A 23345-nucleotide genomic window follows, 5' to 3' on the forward strand; every position below is an offset into this window, starting at 1 on the left:
CAGGTGGCCCCATCCACCCTCAAGCTTTTCAGGGACAAGGACACTGGAATGAGACACATTCACGAGTATGTAGAGAGGAAATGGCACACGGACTGGCATTAATATACAGGGGCTCACATAGCCTCCAGCCAGTCACTTACTTAATATCTTTGTAAGCTGATAATTCATGTAACTTAGAGGGTCTGAGGATTCCATTCAATCAAGTAGAAAACTAGGCATTCAGGAAATCCTGAAAAAATGAAGCATTTCCTTAGAAGAAATTTCATTATCCCTCATCTTTGAACTCATAAACACAGTAAAGTACTCTCTCTTCAACATATTCACAAAAGTAAGCACTGATGCTTGTAAGCTATTGAACCAACAGGGGGAAATGGCGCTGTAATTACATAGCCAGTAGATGAACACACACGGAACATGAACAATAACGCCAGGAGGCATGATGGTTGAGGGCTTGAACCCAGGGCCTGGGCATTGTCCCTGAGTCTTTTGCTCAAGGCTAGCAGTCTATCACTTTAAGCCACAGCACCATTCAAAGTTTGTTAGTGGTGATTTAGAGATAAGATTCTCATGGGGACTTGTTTTTTGGATCGTGATCTTCAGATCTCAGCCTCCTGAGTAGCTAAGATTACAGGCGTGAGCCATGGGCACGGGGCTACGGTATGTTTTGTCATTCAAGATACAGATCCAGGAGAGTGGGACTTGTCCAGAGCCACAACAGAGGAGAGCGAGTGACTCTAGGCCGAGAGACACAGAGGTCCCTTCTGCTGTCTCCCACACTGGATTGTGTAGAAGAGACTAGGGAAGGTATCTGAGGATTAGCTCTGAAGGAAATATTAAAACAAGTACACTGTGATTTAAAAAGAAATCTACTTTCTTGATGAGGTACTCTTCAAGTTTAAAATGGGCAAGAATCTGTAAGCTAACCAGGAGTGATTAACTGGGAAAAAATATCTGTTCTTTTCTAAAACCTCTTCCATAGAGACAGCATTGCTTTTCTGCTGATTGCAAAGCAAGATAGCTAGGACAGTAATGATCTTCCTCTGCTATATCCTGAAAGGGGTCTTCTTTTCCTCCCTTTGTTCTGTATTGCCAGCCGCCTATAATACCGTGAGTGGAGTCGGTGTGCTTATCTCCAGGGCTACACAGATCCATGCATACACTCATAGGCACTTAATCTGCACTGCTATAGGATGCTATTAAAAATGTGACTTGTTACTCTTCTTATGCTTCTAGGCTTTGCTATATACATAATTATTGCTGTGATAAATTTATATCTCCTAAAAATTAATTGTTATTAATTATTTTTGCAAGATCATATGTGTATAGTTCATTTGGATGTTTTAGTCCCTCCATCTACCAAATTGGTCAAATCTGATATGGGGAAAAGTTTTCCTGAAGTTCCCCACACAAGTAACTGACTGGTGTAAGGATCTAAGGATGGGAGAAGCCCTCTGAGTCTTCAAGTCCACGTTGTAAAGAAAGCAAGTTCAAAGTAGTGTTTCTCCAACACAGCATCCTGTGGCCTCCTGTGTATTCTTGTGAGAGCTACAGTGAAATTTTGTGCTAGTGTTTAATAAAATTAGTGCCAGGGGCTGGGAGCCGGTGGATCATGCCTGTAATCCTAGCTACTCAGGAAGCTAGGATTGTGGCTCATCGCTCGCAGGAAAGTCCATGAGACTCTCATCTCCAATTAACCACCAGAAAACCAGAAGTGGTGCTGTGGCTCAAAGTGGTAGAGAACTAGCCTTGAGCTGAAGAGCTCAGGGACGGTACCCAGGCCCAGAGTTCAAACCTCATGACTGATAAAAAAATAAAATAATAATAAAAAAATTAGTGCAAGAAATTTTCAAAATTGTATTTGGGACCATGTTATATATTGAACACTGCTGTTCAATTTTAATGCCTGTGTTTGCATTTATGCCAAATAGTAGTCATTTATTTATAGTTCACTCATAAAATGGAATAGAGACAGACATCAATACATCAGTTATGTCCTTTCCTCCAAGTGAAAATACAGTACTCTGATGAGTGGAAAGTACTGTGTACTAACACAAGAAAATTACAGAGAGACTAGAGAATAGAGTCACCCAGTCTAGGGAACCCCAGGCATTCTAATCTCAAAGGAACCTATGACTTGCACCCAGAACACATTTCTATCGATCAACAAATTCTGTGATGTAAAAGAACCTCCCATCTCACAGGATCATTGTCGAGCTGCTCAGGTTTCTCAGCAGTATCCTTCTGCTTGAATTGGAACTGTTGTTTTGGTTTGCATTTTTAATGTACCAACTTAGCATATAGTGTTTCTAGTTTTGAAGATCTGTAAAATAAATCAATTTTCTATTTTTACTTACTTAAGTAATAGGAATAAAAAATAATGGTTCAGTATTTCAAATTAATGCAGCTCTCATCTTTAATAGTGGGGTTATATCATATCCAAGGTAAGGAAATATTGTCTTAGGAAAAGCATAGTTGAAATTCTCCTAAAAGATCTGATGCATTCAAACTAGTAACAAACAAATGGCCTTGACTTATGAATGGGAGCAAAGTTTTCGGAATTTGCCCTCAGCAAGAACAGAAGGAATGGCGGATCTGGCTCTGAGAAGCTGGGAGGCCCTCAGCACCGAGCCAGACATGATGGGTCCCACAGGAGGCTGTGTTCCTGCTTGTGCTCCGATTTCACCATATGGAAAGCAGTGATAATAACACCTAACCTCCATCCTTAACTTGAAGAAAGAAAACAAATAAACCTAGCTTTATGGGAACAAAGAAGCACTAGTTGTAAAAGCATTTTCATCTTTTCAGGGGGAAAAGATACTGTTTAAAAAAGGGACTCTTGAAACCATCTCAATGGTATTTGTCTAATTCATACTGACATGTGTAATTGAAGCTGTGTTTCATTTTTTGCTGCAAATTATCTGCTTCCTTTAAGAAGCTAGGTTGGTAAAATCCTAAGTTAACTTGTGGCTTGAAAATAAAGCCATGGAAGAATTAGAGATACTGGGGTTTAATATGCAACAGAGTTGGTCCCTCTATGAAAGAAAGAATAAGGGAAGCAGAGGAAGAGAAGGGGAAACTCTGGCCAAAAAAAATGTAGTGCTGAGTTAAGAAAAGATGCATCATCTTCACAAATCATCAAGAAGCTAAATGACCAAGAACATCGGGGATGTAAGGTACTATCCATGTTCACATCAGACTTCCAATGACACAGGAAAAGGCTAGCACACACAGGACAGAGCAACCATAATCTAAGGCAGCCCAAATGACAGGAACAATACAGTGTCTACTTTTGTTCCACTTTAGAAAGTATGCCTATGTTCTTTTTTTCTTCCTCCTTTCCTGCCCCTATCTCATCTTCTTCTATCTCCTCTTCTTTCTCTCACTTGTAGCTTAAATATTTAATAGAGGTTTCAAAATTAAATGTAGCCAGTTTTTACTGAATACTCAGAATAATCACAGTACGAAAATCCTAATCATTATATCATATGGTAGATTTCATATTGTGTTTATTTTGGAATATATATGTTAGAAAGTAATAGCATGTATTTGAAATAAAACTAAGTTAGAATTGTATTACCTTCTTAGAAGTCTCATTTTCCCCCAAAACTCCCAGTTCTTCAACTACAGTGGAAATGTTGCAATACATTACTTGATAGGTTCACCTAGAACATATTCTTTGGCAAGAGATTCAGTGTGTCTCACTTAAAAAGATAAACCTGGCTGTTTCCCACCAAATAGAAGAGCAAGTACTTCTTGCTAAGATCATAATTAAGAATGATTTAGGTGTTAGGATGGGTTTTGAATGGAGCAGTAGTTGACAAACTTCAGTCCTGAAGATTATGTCTAGACATGGCTTATGTTTGTATGGCCCCAACAGCTAAGAGTTGTTTTTATCTTCTTAACAGATTATATATAGAAAGTGCAGGAGGAAGAAAAAAAGTAGTGAAGAATTGGAGAAAGAGAAGAGGAAGCAGTGGCAGGAAGATAAAGAGTAGAAGAAAATGAAAGAAGACAAGAAAAGAAAGAAAAAGGAAAAAGGAACAAGGGAAGGAAGAGAAGAGGAGACATGAATTGAAGAAGGAGAAAGAGCATGCCAAGGAGAAAAAAAATGTATATGGTCTCTAAAACCTAAAATGCTATCTGTCCCTTAGAGTAAAAGCTGACAGTCTCTGATGTGGAATCAGAAAAAGGGAAAGGCAGGAAGGAAAGCTCCTATATATTTGCTTAAGTCACTGACAGATGGTATGGCCTCTTCCTCATCCGAGCCAAACACACTTTCTCAGCATTGTTGTACTCAATTTACTGCATACTTATTTACTTATTTATCAAGATGACTTCTGGGAAGTATTTTTTTTTTACCAAAGTAGCTCCTGTTTTCTCTTGATACTCTTTGCATCCAATTATGTATAAGACAAATAATCCATGACTACTGAATAGCATCAACTTATTCATGAGCAAAAATTATTATATTTTTGAGACTTTATAAATTTTGTACCGTATCTGCTCCTCACTACAACCAGATATGCTGATATTATAGTAAGTCTCAATTATAAATTGCCATTTCAAGAAAATGTGTTTTATGTTGATATTCTTGTATATAAAACTACATGTGAGCATCTTGTTTTGTCTCACATGAACTAAAATTCATATTTTTGAGACAGTAATTAGAAAAAGACTGACAATATAAAAATAAAGATTATGAGAGACAGAAAATCAGGGACTTGAATTGATTCTAGAGCAGCTGAGTGATAGGAATGGGGCAGGGGAGAAAAATAAAAGTATCATAAAGTAGACTTCTGTGGCTTCAAGTAATAGAGTGTATTACACCAAGATGAAGAAGACTGTAGAACTAGTAGATTGGGTTCTATTTGAGAAAGTTAAGAAAGTTTGGGGGTGATGCAGCAGTGATACTAGAAACTATGTTGAGAATTAACTATATAACTTGTTGGGGAGGGGTCAGGAGGGAAAGACTGGGAGAAAAACGAGGGAAGAAGTATAAAGAAGATACATTTTTTAAAAAAGAAAGTTTTATGGGAATATCTATACATATGTATTTATATTTATATGTACCCACACTCATGTATACATACATACATACATACACACATACATACATACATACATACATACATACATACATACATACATACATACATACATGTTGGCTCCACATATAGAATTTGGAGTTGAAGATATAATTGTGACTTCATACAATGATATTTAGGAGCAAAGGATTACATGAGTTCAGAAAATGTATGTGTGAGACAGAAGAGAAAGTCTAGGCTATTCTAATAATTAAAGGTGCAAGTAAAGAGGGAAAACTAGGGAGAAAAAGATACAGTAGAGAGAGAACAACCAGGAATATGTTTCAGGGATCAAGAAGAAACTGAGTTATCAAAGAAAAAAGACATTCACTACATTTGAGAAATGTAGTAAGATGTGGATCAAAAATAACTACCGTATGTGTCAATATACAGGAAACTTATAGCCAATCAGAAGTCACCTTTTGGTGAGGGGTGGGAACAGAAGCCTACTGGAGCAGTCTGGATGGGGTTAAAGACAAGGGCAAGAGACATGCCCTGTGGAAACTTTAACTGTCAACCTGGAATAATAAAAATGACACTACATATAAGAAAGAACGTTCACTTAATGGAACAGTCTAGCTTTTTCAAAACCCTTCTATCCCTCTTCTTCATCCTTTTTTTCAAATAGCCTTTGTCCTATATTGAAGTAGATAAAGAGTGGTCAAACACGATACTTCCTTAAAGCCAATAGAGCACCAGAATTCCTCTCAAAGCAATCAGTCCTGAAACAATGCCCAAACTTACAAAATACAGCTATGTTCTGGCATGAAGGAAAGAAGCCATAGCTCTAGTGAGCAGTAGTCTAGTTTATACTGGGTGCATCATGAAGAGCTACTGGGTGAGGAAGAGAGGGAGATGCCAGTGGCACTTCCCAGTAGCGTTATCATATCCATGGTTTCATCCAGTGGAATAAACTCTTCTTTGGTACGTGTCCTGAATAGTAGCTTTGTTTGAACAAAACTGTCTGTACAAATAGTCCTCACTCATTCTCACATGGACAGAACACAAGAGTTCTCTGATCACAGACCAACCAACAAACTCCACAACATGGTACTCTGATCACCAGTTTCAGGTTAAGCAAAAAGTAAGAATTTAACTTCTGTGAAAGAATTACATCAACAGCAAACCCTTCAACAACACTGGAGAGAGAGCTTTGAGCACGGGCAAAAGCAAAGCAAAAGAGTTCATATGCACAATCATTAACTTAGATAAGAAGCATCAGCAGAAGATGGGAAGGGTGGGGCCTATGCAGAGAGGAATCAGCACAGCTCCAGCTGCAAGAGAAGCAGCACATTCTCCTCACCAGAGTCTTAGTGTGAAGAAACTGCTAGTTCTAGGATCCCAACATTGTGTGTATGCATTAATACAATCCATTTTATTGTAATATGCATACACAAATTGGTTAAGTATGCAGGCTTGTTTTGGTTCTAGGGATTAAACTGAGGCCTTGCACCTGCTAGGTACATGCTCTACCACTGAGTTATATCAAAACCCACGATAAAGTTATTCCATACCATGAACTCAATTATTCTCCCCTAAAACTTTAAAAAATCTTTAAGTAGTTGTTAAAAAATCTTTAAGTAGTTGTAAAAAGAACTTCAGCACGTTAATTTATGATTACCTCTAAAACTTTTAGTGATCACCTGAGATTTTAAATTCCAAAACTGGCTGTTGGAGTTAGAATCTATTGACACATTTCCATAGACAGTGGGGAAAAAAAAGAGTTAAATGAAGAGTTATAGCTCACACCTATAATCTTAGCCACTCAAGAGTCTAAGATCTAGAGGATCATGGCTCAAAACCAGGCCATGAGACCTCCTCTTCAAAATAACCAGTAAAAGTTGGTCTATGCCTCAAGTGGTAGAGCACTAGCTAAGAAAGCAAACCAAGGAACTGTGAGGCTCTGAGTTCTGAGGTATCAGAAACTAGAAGCCCTACTTTACCTGGATTTACTTCTGAGTGTTCATGTGCCTCCTATGATCTGGGATAAGAATATGTGCAAATAATCACTAATGGTGATACAGATAAATACACATCCATCTGCTACTTAATTGCCATTTGGTTGTGAATTCTTTATTAGATTTCAGTTTAGCACATATGTTTCAGTTGTCTGTTTTCATATCTGCATCACCTACTAAATAATAAGATACTCAAGAGAGAGAAATATTTCTAATTGTAGATATCTGAACATAATAGGTCTCTGGAATAGGAATATGCCATAATAGGAATCTGGCATAATAGTTGTTTGAGTTAAGAGGGGTTTTAGTTGTTTTGTTTTTAAATCTTCAGGGAGTCTGAATACACCATGATTATCCAGATATGTTTCTTCATCTTTGGTAAGATTGGAAAATACTAAAAGTCAACATCATTGAATAATATATTGCAAAGTCTTTACCAAACTGGGTTCCATGGAAGCTGCATGTGGACAAATAGGATGTTATTTAGGCTTTATTATTACAGGATTCTGAGCTACAGCTTGTACGGAGCTGCTTGGAAAGCATATCCTCCATACTGGAAAGTGACAAAGGAAGTTTCTGGCAGCAATTTTTGATGTAATTTAAAAACTTCATTAGACACAGCTCATGGGATTTTTCTCAAGTCAGTAATTAAGGGGATGAAGGATATTTACTAGGAAATACCCAGAAATGAACTCATCAACAGTAATGCTCACCTGTGAAAATTCATAAAAATCATTCTGAGACACAAGCAATCAAACACCCCCCCACACACAAACTTGCCTTGTAAGTAATTTGTGTGTGTATATGTGTATATGGTTCAGTTGTTTTGAAACTTTTATTTCTCTAAGTTCCCTATGAAAACTAGGATGAAACAGGGTCCTTAAATTATCTGATGATATGCCTCTAACATGGTAATGCATTTTATATAAAAATATATATATATCTTATCTCCAATTAACCACCAGAAAACCAGAAGTGGCACTGTGGCTCAAGTGGTAGAGCACTAGCCTTGTGTACAGCGTCCAGGCCAGAGTTCAAGTTCCATGAATGATAGATAGATAGATAGATAGATAGATAGATAGATAGATAGATAGATAGATAGAGGTAGATAGAGATAGATGAATATATACATATACATATACATACATATATTTGTGTATATATATGTGTATATATATATATATATGGTAACACAATAGGAGATCTACTATAGATTTAGGCCAGAAAAATATGGCCTTTTGGTTGGTAATAGAAGCTAGACAAGAAGTTTAGAGACAGTATCTAAATACTTGAGTAAGTTCAGAAGGCTCACATGTACTGTCAATGAAACAAAGATAGATGATATCTAGGCATCTAGAAGGAGCCATAACCAAAGAGAGTAGCAGGAAGCAATGGGAGAACATTGAATTACACAGCAAGTAATCCAGTCAGGGTTCTGGCTCTCCCGAGGGCCAGTCTGGTGATTCTGGCTATATCTTGTGCTCTCTTGGAACCTGCTTGTTGCCATAAGACATGAGAGTGGAATTCAGGCTCTTGGTTTCAAGTTGTGATCATCAGTGTCTCAGTGTTTCTCTGTATGCTGTAACATGGCCACTGTGAGGATGGGAGCCTAAGGCAAGAAGGCTGGTCCCTGGGTTCCCACCCAACTCTATCTGAAACAACCTCTCTGTTATTTATTTTATAAAATGGGATTTCATAGAAGCATTTGATTAAATAAAGGGTTCTAATGCTTCCAAACAAACACGAAGAGAAAAAAAAAGTCTGAAAACCTCAAACTGAACTATGTCTAAGATTACCTTACAGCTTTAAGTTCTTGTTTTGAAATTAATCTATGGCTCAAAATGTATGTGAGTAAGCAATGAAAATGCAGTTTGCCCTGAAGAGAATTTCCAAGTCACTGAACATCAATTATGAAGAGTCTCGGTTGCTAACATGTGGCAAGATGATTATTTATTATATATTTTTGGTTGTTTCCCTTGGGTTAATTTTACCATCTGCCTCATCTTCATCAAAACATTAATTCAGCTTAATCCTCCTTCTTCCTCTCTTGTGGTAAAGAGACCTGGTTGAGTTTGGAGCTAAATAAGGACAGCTATTCTTTCCTATGTGAGGTGGTTTCCATTTATTATGGATTTCTGAAACATTAAAATGAATTCAGTGATTTAGCCCTTTCTGAGATCCCAAATGGAAAAACCTGATTAAAATCAAATGCATTAAATATAGTGAAATTTTTGCCATAAGCAAGGATCCTGCAAAGTGTTGTCTGTTGCATGAAACGTGGCAAGACTTTGTTCATAAAATGTCTCCTCTCCAGCAAGAAGCAAAGTTAAGTCTTTATTGGTGCAAAAGACAGATGGACATCACTGACCTGAAGGGAGGCCAGAAGAATCCTTCAAGTTGGGGCAGGTATTGGTAATCAATGCAGTTCAGATTTCATTCACTGAGCAACAAAGCAATTGGGGAACATGCATGCCTCATGAATGGAACACTGACGTTAAGGTATTAGGTAAATAGAAGACAGCACAGCTGGAAAGCTGAAGTGCTGGCTGCTCTGATGGTTCAGATAAAAAGTAATGAAATGGCCTGATGTCTGTGGGGATTAATGAGGAAGTGATGGATGAAAACTATACTACCAGTTGGAAGTCATTCCAACAACAGAGAGAACAGGCAGAAGTCTACAGCAGAGCAGAGAGGAAGCTGCTAGCGTAATCAAGGAAGAAGCCAAAGGTAACTTGGTCTAAGAGGGTTGGAGAATAAGAGGAAAAAACTGCATGTGAAAGGCTATACAGAAGCCCATACTAGTTGTGTGGTATTGAGTGGTAGTGACACTGTTCTTTAAGATAGGAAATGACAGATGAAGAGTCCTGCACTCGGAGGGAACCATGTACTTCATCTGGGTTCATTTGAATCTGAGATATTCAAGAGGAGACGTAGTTATGGGGAAAAAGAGTTTTGAAGATGTAATCTTCTGAGAGGAAAATCAGATTGTAATGAATGCAAAGAACTAATGGGTAAAAGTTTTAGTGTCTGTATGATTTTTGCACACTAAAAATAGGGTTACAATGGACCCTGAAGCTGTATCTAAAGAAGGGCTGCAATCTAAGTGAGACAAGTTGATTAGTTTTGCTTATAATTAGAAGAAGAAATTGATACTTAATACAAAAGAACAAGGAATGTAAACAAACCTTTTCCCTAGATTTTGTTTGCACACTAGTTTTCAATGAATGAGTGAGTTATATCTCTTCTGGAATTTTCTCTTCACATGTTTGAATGTTTAGTACTCTGTTAATGTTCTATTTAGTTCAAGTGGTTGTATGTTGGTTCTTTGGCGCCATCGTCAATAATAAAATTCAACAAAACAAACCCCTAAATATGGTGTTGCTTTTCTCTTGCTAAACACATCTGATTCTCAGCCCAAACCAAGATCGCAATTCCTTCTTATGTGGGAGACAAGTGCAAGTGACTGCCCACCACCATCAGTGACCTCACTCACCAGACTCCTGTCCTCTTCCTAACCTTCTCTGCTTACTCCTGTCTCCTTGCTCTTCTCTGTCTTGTAGGCACTGCCCTTGACATATATCTTAATTCCTTCACCAACTTCTTGTTATAGTCTTCATTCCCATGGGCAAAGGCTGTTTAAGCAATATCCCAAGTGATTTTTAAGGTTAGGAAAATCCAAAAAAAAAATTTAAGTAGGTGGGGCTTCTTTAAACAAACAAACAAAAAAGTAAGATCTTATAAGCCACATGCGGTGGCACATGCCTGTAGTAACCCCAGCTATACGGAGGCACAGGTAACAAGATGAAAGTCTAAAGCTAACTTAGGATAAAAGCATGAGATCTCATCTGGAAAATAACTAAAACAAACAAACAAAAAAAGACTGGAGGCATGTCAAGTTCAAAACCCCAGTACTAGAAAAAAGATAATTAAATTTCTGACTTTTCTAGTTTATTCATTCCCACTTCAATAACATACTCACAGTCAGCCACGACTCCCTCAGCCGCTTGATGATTAAAAATTAAACATACCTGGGTACCAGTAACTAACAGCTATAATCCTATTCAGGAGGCTGAGATCTGAGGATCATGGTTCAAAGCCAGGCAGAGCATTCAATGAGACTCTTATCTCTAATTAACCTCAGAAAACTGAAAGTGACACTGTTGTTCAAGTGATGGAGCGATAGCTCTGAGATGAAGAGCTTAGGAACAGTGCCCAGGCCTAGAGTTCAAGCCCCACAACTGACCAAAAAATAAATAAAACAAAACACAACAGAAAAGAAAAGAAGACTTAAGCATCAGTATGGGGTCCTACTATGTGATAAGGTCTATTTCACACATTGAAAAAAACCTATAAAGCTTCTGCCTTAGTTTACTTTCTAATAGTAGATATGTGTAATAAGTAAATACATTATTATTTTACAATATTAGAATCAAAAATGTATGAAATGGAGTATGTGAATTAAAGGCAATCTTAGAGAAGTGGTATGTATCTGAATGTGTGTGTGCATACACAAGACAAATAGAGAAGAACAAAGGTTTCACAAGGGCTGGGAGTTTGGCCTAGTGGTAGAGTGCTTGCCTAGCATGCACCAAGACCCAGATTTGATTTCTCAGTATCACATATATAGAAAAAGCTAGAACTGGTGCTGTGGCTTAAGTGGTAGAGCTCTAGCCTTGAGAAAGCCCAAGGACAGTGCTCAGGCCCTGAGTTTAAGCCCCAGGACTGGCAGAAGAAAAGAAAAAGGTCTCACAAGGTAACTACTGACTTAAAGACAAAGAGAGGAGCAGTGTGGGTATCTGAAAGAAAAACATTACTAGATGCAGAAGTCATAGTCAGTGTTTAACTAGGGTTGGCAGACTGAGTAGATAAACATGTAGGAGTTTTTTACCCCAAGGAAATTTCTACTCTTAGAGCATCCCTTCCCTTTTATTACCACATGCTCTTCCCAGTTCTTAACCTGCCTGTAGCATCAAGAACTTTTATTACTGATAAGATCTAAGATTTTTCTTTACAGATAAAGAAACTGACCACCAAAGAAGGCATATAACTTGAAGTCACAGTGCTAACTTCAGGTCATTTTGAACTGTATGCATAGCTCTTTCTTCTGACTCTAGTCTCAAGTTATTTTGGTTAAGAAAATCTTTTGCTATAATCCTAGCTATTCAGAAATCTAAGAGCAGAATGATCATGATTCAAGGCTAGTCTGAGAAGCAAAGTTCATGAGATTCTATATCAGCTGGGTGCTGATAGCTCATGAATGCAATCTTACTCAGGAGGCTGAAATCTGTGGGTCACAGTTTGAAGCCAACTTGGATAGGAAAGTCTGTGAGATTCGTATCTCTATCAGCCATCAAAAAGCTGGAAGTAGAGCTATAACTCAAGAGCAGTGCCTTTGAGCAAAAAAGCCTAGGGGCAGTACCCAGGCCCTGAGTTAAAGCCCCAGGACCAGCATACTTGTGCACACACACACACACACACACACACACACACACACACACACAGCAAACAGTACTATAGGTATGATCCAAGTGATAGAGTGCCAGTCTAGCAAATTCAAGGCCTTGAGTTCAAATCCCAGTACTGCCACAAAAAAGAAAATTTTTTACATATAGATCAGAAACCTAACTGGCTACTGTCTTATGTAAATGGTTCCTTATACTTGGGTATAATAATGTAAACAATTCCCACCACAATCATTTTGGGTGTGAACACTGCCACTACTTCCACTGTGTTTAAAAGAAAAATTGAGTTGAGTCACACAGTAGAAAACAAATGAAATGAAACACACCATGATCCATTTGCTTTTTGCATGGCCCAAACTCTTCCTGAACCTCAGTCCTTTCAGCTAAGTCATCACAATATTTTCAACAGCCTACTGATTCTCAGACGGAACCCTCTGTGCATCTCACCACGGAATGTTTAATTTTCTTACTCTCAGTGGTACTGCATTGCTAACACACAAAGGAAGCACTCATTATTCACATGAACCAATGGGATCTCCACTTGCCCACTGCTTGACATGGACTCCTTCGGTACAATGTCTCCTTACAGTTCAGATCCACACTCCACCTGGTCCTTCCATCTAGTCTCACTTTGACACGGGGCTTTCTTTCCCATCCTATTTGGTAACACGATTCCTGTTTCCTCTACCATTTAATCTTCCCCGAGAAACACTGCTGTTCCTGACATCTGTTGCTTTCCCATCTGCCTTCATGAGCTAAGATAAAGAAAGTTTTCCAGAAATCCTAAGCTCATCTGTCAACTCACTACCCCCGCCACCTGTCAGAGGACTAACTGCCCCTCCCAGGTGTGCTCTTAACCTGATACCAAAGCATTCATTGTTGAGTTCTTTTTCAAGAGTTTTTCTCCACCCTAACTTACTGCATTTATTCACATTGTATTTGGTCAGTCCCCACTGAACTAGTTTTGCATAAGGTTCCTATGCCATATCTGTTCTATCAAATGCCTGATAGTTCCAGAAATTTCTGTGTTGTCCTAAAACTCAAAAGTTCAATGTATAACCCAGAAGTCTGATGAGATGCTTCAGCTGTTGCAGCTGCTGAGATGGGTACAGGAGAGACAAATGATGTCACCGTGTTGGTGCATGCCCTTAAAATATTGAGGTTAGATTAGAACAAGGAATTCCAGTTGCAGGCTCTACTTGAAGACTGTCTGTGAACTTAGCACACCCTCCTTTAGGATCCTGGTCAGATGAGTCATATTTACTTACTCCATACATTTTATTTATAATGTAGAAAAGGTTAACTTTTAACTATGTTTCTTTAAAATAATGCCTGCTCATGTATATTTTCTCATAGTCATCCATATTTAGAGTTATATGAAAATTTAATGTTACCTCTACTCTCCAAACTCATGGCTGAAGCAAATTTCTAAATATGCATCCAATTACAGGGGGAAAATATCTAGATGGGAAATTTAGATTATCTTGACCTTGAAATTAGAGCATATGTAAAAATACAGATACAGCCAACAAATTTTTTTACATCTTTGTGTAGTTAGGCCTTGGGATTCAAAAGATTTATAAGCTGGGTGCCGGTGGCTCATGCCTATAATTCTTCTACTCAGGATGCTGAGATCTGAGAACTGAGATTCAAACCAGCTTGGGCAGGAAAGTCTATGAGACTCTTATCTCCAGTTAACCAGTCAGAAAAAGCTGGAAGTGGCGCTGTGGTTCAAGTGGCAGAAGAATAGCCTTGATCAGAGAGAGTCTCAGGGACAGAGCCCAGGCCCTGAATTCAATCCCCGGGACCAGCAAAAAATATGTACCCACACAATATAGATAGGCAAGATAAAAGGAAAGGAAAAAGGGGAAAGGAAAGGGAAGGAAAAATATATGTGAACTCTTACTCTCACCCCATTCTTCTCTATATTTACTCTAAAAAAGATCTGGTGATCATGAAGCTAAAAAGAATTTGACATTTGGCCAATTCCATTCATATTAACAAATATTAGAAGGAATCAATGGGATTTTTTTTCTAATTTGGCCTTGAGTTCCTCTGGGTAACATTTTGAATTAAGAAACCAATAAGTAGTTTAGGGATTCAGATGAAGTCTCAGTGAAGAGAAGCTTGTATCTGTCTGACTTTCTATCCAGAATAAATGAGGAAAGCCAGGTTTCCTGGCTTTTGCTTTTTTAACACAGACATGGGGAGTTTTGTCTGGGATAAGTGGATCATTGCCTATAGTTAATGCTTCATGTAATCACCACTGAAACATGTCATGTTAGAGATAAAGTCACTGATAAGTTAACGTATTTCAATTTTATACAAGTTTCTCTAAACATTTTAAGGGATAAATTGTATAAGTCACATATGACATTCCATTGGTAATTTTCTACCTCAGAATGGACAAGCCATTCTGGAATATGATTTTCTGATAGGCTAAGAAACAATCTTGGAAGCAGTCATGAATTCTACACTTATTTTATAACTAACTGCCTATATTTTTTCAGTTTTACTTAAGTTGTCTTAGGATTATGAGTTCACTGACAGGGTTTGGAAAGTAAATGTCTGCAGGTTTATGCTCCCTCTGACCCTGTCCCTCCCTTTGTTCCTAAAAAAAAAAAAGAGCACTGGATATAAATCATCCATTGGCTCAGAAGGTATTATAGAGAAAACAGCTCAAGGTTTTAATCATGAGCTATTTTGGTAATGCTGGTACAAGTTAGAAAGTGGGCCACAGGCATGAATCTTCCACAGTGACTCTCCAGCTACATTTCCAATGAGGCAGTCACTTGGCTCAGTCTTGAAAGCAGTTACAGTGATTAACTTAGTCCCAGTTCACAGAAGGAAGCCAAGCACTGAGTCCAACTATTAGACATACACAATTTGAGAGAAATTTACAGTTTTACCCTACTTTGAAATGTTGCATTGTTTTTGCTGTGACTCTATATGATTTAGTTTTATTTAATCCATTCTTTAATCTTCCAGATTTTGCTAAGATAATTAAGTACTCCTGATTTTCGACTATTGGACTGCTCCTTAACAGAAAACATTCATGCTTAATAAAGACTAGTACACAAAAACATCTGAGTTGATGTCCTTCTGTTTGGACTCATGAACATGTAGAATTCACTCTTTTCCCAGGGAGAATTCCTCCTTTGATACACAAAGAAAACTGTGAAGATGAACTCTACAGCGGGTACATGTATTACTTTTACCCTGTTTATGCAATACTGGGGTTTGAACTCAAGGACTCATGCCTATAGCCCTGTTTTTCCTCTGATCATTACTGATATAGGGTCTTGCTTCCAATCTGGGTATTCACCTGAGCCATGATATACTTACTTGAGGCTTCCTGCTGAGATTACAGGCACATACCACTATTCCCAGCTTCTTCCACTGAGATGAAATCTCAGACTTTTCTGCCTACACCAGTCTGGAACCATGATTCTTCAAGCCTCAAGCATGACATATAGCTTGGGATGTCAGGTGTCTGCCACGGTGGCTAGCTTTCAACTGGGAAGAAGTATCACAAACTTTTTTACCAGAGCTGGTCTTGAATCAAAATCCTCATCATCTCAAGCTTTCACAGAGCTAGAATTACAAGCATGTGCCTGATTTATACCTGTGACCAAGAATTTAGGCTTGAGCTCCGAAGAGAAGTCATCAGATGCAACTTTCCAGAGAGCATTGTTATTTTATTTGTTCTAAAGGTCAAAAAAGTTCAAGTTTCTATTAAAAAATTACAATAGATGAAATTTCTGGCCAATAGTAGGATGTGTGTGAGTGTGTGTGTCTTAGCATATTGTATATGTGTATGTATTATTGCAGTAAGAATCAATAATGAACAATTTCAATAATGGATCTTTAATAGGTAAGGACAATTATTTGGATGCCTTATATCATAAATCTCCTTCTGTGTTTTCTTCCTACTTGATCTTTTCTCTGGCCAAAAGGCTTTCCCCTAGCATCTGGAAAAGCAAAGGAAGAAAAATCTAATTTCAAGTGCATTGATTTTAGGCATTCTCTCGTTGTTGCTGAAAAAAATACCTTATTTTAAAACAATCAGTATTAATGTATTTGGAGATCTCTCTGTATCTATTCTGTTATTCATTTGCTTTGTAATTTACAACCCACCTTCTTCCTAACTTTTTGCTTCTCTTTTCAGGAGACTAATGGCAGTGTACAATAACCAATGATTCCAAAATTCTGAAATGCTCTGAGCTTATTACAGACATATTTAGCTATGTCCACCAAAGCTTTAATCATAGATATGTGATGACTGTATTCAAATTCATTCTGTATATAGGAGGAATTGTAAGATATGCGGATAGGCATATATGTAAGTATATATTACTATATAGTTGATTACAAAAATAATATACTTGATTAGAAAAATATTCTTTGAGATATTCTTAAGAGTAACTCCCTAATAACTTCAGCTTTAGAATGATTTCTCAAGCAGTTACACAGTAGGAAGGATCCAGCATCCAAAAGAACTTTCCACTTAAAGGGAAAGAACTGAATATGCTTTGTGGTGAAGACTTTGCTCATACCAAACAAGGATAGTTGTTCTTGTTAAGCCTTAATTTTGTTGCTGCTGTTTAAAGCTTGCAAAATAATTTGTCTAGGTATTTGATTTTTTTTGATGCCTACATGCTGTCATTAACAATGGCTGTATAAATATTTTTAATATTTTATTTAAGTAGTCAAAAATGTTTTCATGTAAGCAGCACAAAGATCAAGACCAAAATAACACAGGAATGCCACATAGCTCCTTCTGGTGCCCTTAGGAACAATTTCTATATGGCTGCTTCTGACGGTATTCAGGGAAGACTGGCCTACTGCTTCTACTTCTGGCCTGCAAGTATACATGATTAAGACAGGTTCTGGAGTAAAGGCTGTTCTCTTGTCACTTAGGGGGAGCTGAATAGAAGAGACAACCTGTACTGGAAAGAAAGACCATTCGACCAGAATGGCTTCAAACTCACATTTTCTTCCTCTAAGTAGCTCTTTGACCTTGGGCAACTTATCTAACTTTTCTAAACCTTTCATAAATTTCCTTAACCTATGAAAAAAGATGGCTAACTAAGTGGTCTTTAATACTGAAATGTCACAGTTGCAAATGGGAGAGGATATTGGGACATAAGGTGTGGAAAGAGCATGTTAGAAGGCCAGTCAGTCCTCTAGAACTGATTTAATCAAGAGACACCTACCATTTATCTCTCTTGGTTCTGCTTTATAGTCTAGTGCTCAGTATGCATTACAATTATCAAATCATTCTTACTAATGAAAAAAATATCAACTTTGGATGCCAAAGAAATAATTAATAAGGTCATATGTGTGTTTTTGTCTTCTTTTGAGACCCTTGGGGGTAATTTAAAGTAGAAGGCTTAGATTCCTTAAATGGCATGCTATGTTGTCTAATGCAAATCTCTGTACCATACTGTGAGAATTTTTACCACATATACATATAATATATGAAATGCGCAGGAAATGTGATGCTCATGTACTGTGAGATAATTTTTGTGGGACGCTTCATTCAAAGATAAAGAATAGGTTAATTTTCTGCAAAGCCATTTTCTACCACATGAAATATATCCAAGGACCATAGAAGGTAGATAATACTTCAGCTTCTATTTAAGGGCCTCAGAACATCTGGCAATTGGTTCATGTCACTGTGTCACGAAGAAGTCTCCTAGCTGCTAAGAGTTACCTTGATAGACTGTCAGCTATCGCTGAGGGGTGATTGATAGCAGGTCCCAAGCTGCTTTCCAAATCTAGCAAGGATATGGAGACTGCAAGAAAAATATCAAGTAGAAATCTGATCATTGATGTCCCTATCTCCTGCCTTTATGAAGACAGGGATGTCGCCTTGCACTCAGCTTCTCCATGGGACATGTGAACAAGACTGGCAACAGCTCTGTCACCTGTATTCCCAATAGGTTATTTTCTATCAGATACAGATTTGCTCCTTTGCAACAATTCAATGAGTAGATTTAAAGAACTTGAACAATTTGATCTCTACTGTGACAAACCAATGTACCCTCTGACTCCATCTCCATCCTAATCAATATGCACTCTTCTAAGGAAAATAGACATTCACAAAGCCCCGGGCCCTTTTGCTTTCTTTCTCTCTCCTCTCTCCTCCTTCTCTCCCTTCTCTCTCCTTTCTCCTGACTCTTCTATTTATCTCTGTGCCTGTACTAGGGTTTGAACTCATCAGCCTGGGCAAGGATAATGCTCTACCACTTGAGCCACAGTCCCACTTATGGCTTTCTGGTGCTTAACTGGAGTTAAGAGTCTCACAGATTTTTCCACCTGGGCTGGCTTTGAATTGTGATCCTCAAATCTCAGACTTCTGAATAGCTAGGATGATAGATGTGATTCATTGGTGCTGTCCCAGCTTCTTTTCATTTTTTAATTCAACTTCTCACCTGCTCTAGGAAAACCATTCCCTTCCTACTTATTCTCTGATCATCCATCAGTTTCTGCAGCAGGAAATCTACATAGAAACTCAAATCTTAGTAATCAATATACAATTTTGTTTGTGACATATTCTTATACTCAGATTTCCCTTTTCCACGCATGTAAGTCATCACTTTAAAAAATGTTTTAAAGAAGACATCATATATCAAAGTCAGAGTCAAAACCTCCTCCAATACCACTCAGTCCACATGAAATAGTTAAGGATGTAATAAAACATGAGAAAAACATAGCCTAGCTGCCTGCTTTGTGGAAAAGGGAAAAGAATCCTTTTAGACAGTAATCAATTTCACTGTGGTGGAGATCTCTGCAAAATGCATTAAGAGGTTCACGCCTGTGGCAATAGCCATTGCACATATTTTGGAATGGCTCCCAGACTAAGACTTTTTCCAGACATTCAGGGGGGACTTTAGTGTGACAGAGATCCTGCTCTGGGCCTTAAAAAACTGTAGAAGGAAAACTTTGAAGGTTAAGTTTCAGCTGGATTTTGTTTCTTAGACAGCTGAGTTGCCTCGGTTGTGGAAAATGCCTGTAATTATGGAATGATGATAATCAGACAAGTTTCCTCTTCTATTTTTCCCCTCAAGAACTAATTAAATTAATCAAGGTATCTGTTGAATAATAATGCTACTTTCTTGCCTGAATGTGTGTGAGTAGGTTGTACACTAAAAGCACCGAAAGGAATTTATTCTAGTAATTGCTTAACTTTTGAAAATAATCAAAGGCATCACTTTACTTTAGTACTTTTATATTTAAGTAGTATACAAAGGAATTGCTGCTCAATGAAGTAATATATATATATATATTTACTGTTTTATTAGAATGACAATCTGAAATCTATTTACAAGTTATGGTGTGAGAAAGGGGTATGGGTGAAATCACTGTAGGTAAAAAGTGCTCTCCATCCTGTTTTGCTCTAAACACTTCCCGCACACGTGGCTTTCGTGGTTAGGAAGAAATCTGAGCGCACACACTGACATAGTTCGACTTTCAAGGACGTGGGAAAGCCCAAGGCTCTGCACACACAGAGGCAGTCTGCTTTCTTCTCAACCAAAGGCCCAACTTTCTATTTGGCAGCATTTGCCTTCTATAAATCAAATTTATCCTACAAATAAGAAAGAAAATAAAGGCGAGAAGAGAGGTCCTTTGTCTTTTCTCTCATGTTATATCTTGATTCCCTTAACAGTCTTTCCAATTTGCTTCAGTAGAATGTTGTAATTTGTTGCTCTTTTGTTGGTCTTGTATTCCTTTTTTGCTTTTCAGGCATCTTAAGTTGCACCCCAGCTTCCCATTCCTATCCACCACATGCGGCTTCCGCAATTAGAAACTGTGTTTCTTGGACTCCATTATTCACCCCTAGTCTCTTCCTACAAGGGTTGAAATTAATGGTTCTTCAGGAAGAAAGGCAAATGTCATTGGCTTTCTATGACAAGTTCCAACATTTTTTGTGTAGAGTCTAAGAGGGAAAGAAAGGCACGATTTTTCCCTCTGGATTTTACATAATTTATTATATATATATATACTTTCTATATTATATGTAATACATGTAATATATTTGATGTCATTTCCAAGGAATTTAGAAAAATGTTCTCATTTAGGAATCTAAAGAAGTGGATTATGTCCTAGACTTTGCCTTTTTCCAACTGGGTAACTAAGAAAAACCACTGAATATTGACCAACACTGCTTTCTCATCTGGAAAGTAAGAATGATTTCTGCCTTTTCCTAGCTCACATACTTGTAATGAGATATTTGATGCAAATTACACATTCTCAGTACACATACTCAAATAAAATACTTGATGTGAAAGCAGTTCTAAATTCTCAGTACTGAAGAAGCTGTAAGCATTGGTACTTGGGACACAGTGAGGTCCACAGTAGTACAGCCCCATCCATGGATGCATGCTCTCTGGCTTCAATTACTTGTAGACAACCACAGTCCAAAGATATTAAATGGAAACTTCCGGAAATACACATATCATAAGTTTAAAACTGCCCACTCTTCTGAATAGTGCGATAGGAACTCGCACCACAATTCTCTATCCTGTCCTGCCAGATGTGAACCATCTTTCCATCCATCATGTCTGTGCTGCATCTGCTACCTTCCTGCATCCTGGACACCAATCATGCTTCCATACCTGGTTCTTGCACCCAGGTAACTCCTATGTGGTCACCTGATACCATGCCACAGTACCTCTACCATTTACCCACTGCTCACTACATACACACTAGCATCTCACATTATCACTGGAACAAGAAAGGTAAGTACCCTACCTTAAGATACTTTGACAGAAACCACACAGACTCTTTTTAGAGCATATGGCTGAGATTGTTTTGTTTCATTATGTCACTCTTTTCCTAATTTCTTATTGTGCCTATTTTAAGTATGTATGTATGTATGTATGTATATATGTATGTATGTATGTATGTATATGTATATATGTATGCACGTGAGTAAACAATAAATCTGGGGTTTGGTACTATCTACAGTTTTGGGCATCCACTGGGAATCTTGGAATATAGCCACTGCAGATAAGGGTGGTTGCTACGTAAGTGTTAACTATTAAAAACATCAAATAGCTAATGAATAATGAATCAATAACGGTGCATTTTCATGGACATTCCATCCCATTTCATAATTTGAAACTTTTAAAATTTCTAAGCAACACTATGTTTTGCACTAACAGTCTCATAGCTGAGTTGTGGTTCCAGCCCCTTTTGCTTTCTTTTGCTTTTTAAATAAATCTCATGCATTTTCTCAGGCTGGCCTTGGTCCATAATCCTGCTACCTCCATTTCCTGAGTAGCTGAAATTACATAAGTGAACCACCATGCCCAGATAGTTTTGGGGGGATAAAGTCTCATTAGCATTATCTGCTTAGACTGGCTTTAAACAGAATCATCCTATCTTCATCTCCCAGGAGCTGGGACTACCAATAAGGGACACCATACCTAGCCCATAACTTGAAGCTTTTTTAAAATAATGAGTCTACTTTTTTGTTAAAATCAAGACACTATTACTATACTATTCATGATATGGGGAGAAAGTTTCCTGAGACATATTAGGCTGAAAAGTGTCTGGAGTGTTTGAGGCTCTGTGACATGTGCAGCTTGGGGTTGCCTGAACTATACTATAGCTGGTCTCCTCTGAAACTTATGCTGAGGTTTGACTGTGGTTGTACTGAAGCACAGAAGCAGGGTCTTCATGAGACCACTGGATGTTAGTGCCTTCCTCTCAGGACTAGGTTAGTTACTTCTATAGTGACATCTTTTTTCTCTCTCACATGCACCTGCTCCCCTTTTTGCCTTCTGCCATGAGTCAAAGCCCTTCCTCCAATGCCGAACAGATGCTGGTACCACACATTTGGACACACCAGCCTTTCGACCCATGAAAAAGCATGAACTTCTGATGTTCATGACTCACCCCATACTTAGCACACTAAGACAAGATAACAAGATTTTCTAGAAGCTGGAGCTATGGACTGACATATACTGAGACAAAGGAAGTCATGTCATATACTTGCTGTAACAAACAGTAATAATCTCACTGGCCTGAAAAAGGCCATAGTAACTGATAATACTCATAGGACAATCTCTGCAGGCTAAGTTTTCAACTATAAATGTACTCAAGGACAAAGAGGCAGCTGGGTGCGGTGGCTCATGCCAGTAATCCTAGCTACTGAGGAGGCTGAGATCTGAGGATCAAGGTTCAAAGCCAGCCCGGGCACAAAAGGACCTGAGACTTATCTCCAATTAACCTCTACAAATGGGAAGTGGGGCTTGGGTCAAGGGTAGGGCTATAGCCTTGAGCTGAAGAGCTCAGGGACAGTGCCCAGGCCTAGTTCAAACCTCATTACCCACAAAAAAAAAAAAAAAAGAAGAAGCAAATGAGAATTACCTACTTGCATCCCAAACTTCAAGTTATAGCCAATAGAAGTGCAAACAAGCCAAATACCCTTCTACTCATCTATTATTTTATTCACACATCTAATACACTAGGCTGAAGACCAACTTTATGTCCTATATACATTTTCATCCTGAGCACAGACAAGTGCTATATAGATATTTCCTGGACACAGAGAGAAGTTTAAGGTGCACTGTATTCATAAACTGCTTTGTTAAATGGCAACTTGTATGTACAACTATTTAAAGATAAGTTTTTGTTAAGAAAAAGGTTTTGATGTCAGGTTCCAGTGGCTCATGCCTGTAATCCTAGCTACTCAGAGGCTGAGATCAGAGGATTGTAGTTTATAGCAAGCCTGGGCAGGAAAGTCCATGACATCCTTTTCTCCAATGAACCCCCAGAAAATCAGAAGTGGTGGTGTTTCTCAAAGTGGTTGAGCACTAGCCTTGAGCAAA

At 38.1% G+C, this 23345-nt stretch overlaps 1 protein-coding gene across 8 annotated transcripts in view; it reads right to left on the reverse strand.

Moving 5' to 3' along the window:
* Positions 1–23345, reverse strand: part of Dnm3 (dynamin 3) — a 485204-nt gene that overhangs the window by 158048 nt on the left and 303811 nt on the right. The window lies entirely within an intron of this gene.

Source organism: Megascapheus bottae, chromosome 10, assembly GCF_031878675.1.
Source record: "Megascapheus bottae isolate mThoBot1 chromosome 10, mThoBot2.hap1, whole genome shotgun sequence".
NCBI lineage: Eukaryota > Metazoa > Chordata > Mammalia > Rodentia > Geomyidae > Megascapheus > Megascapheus bottae.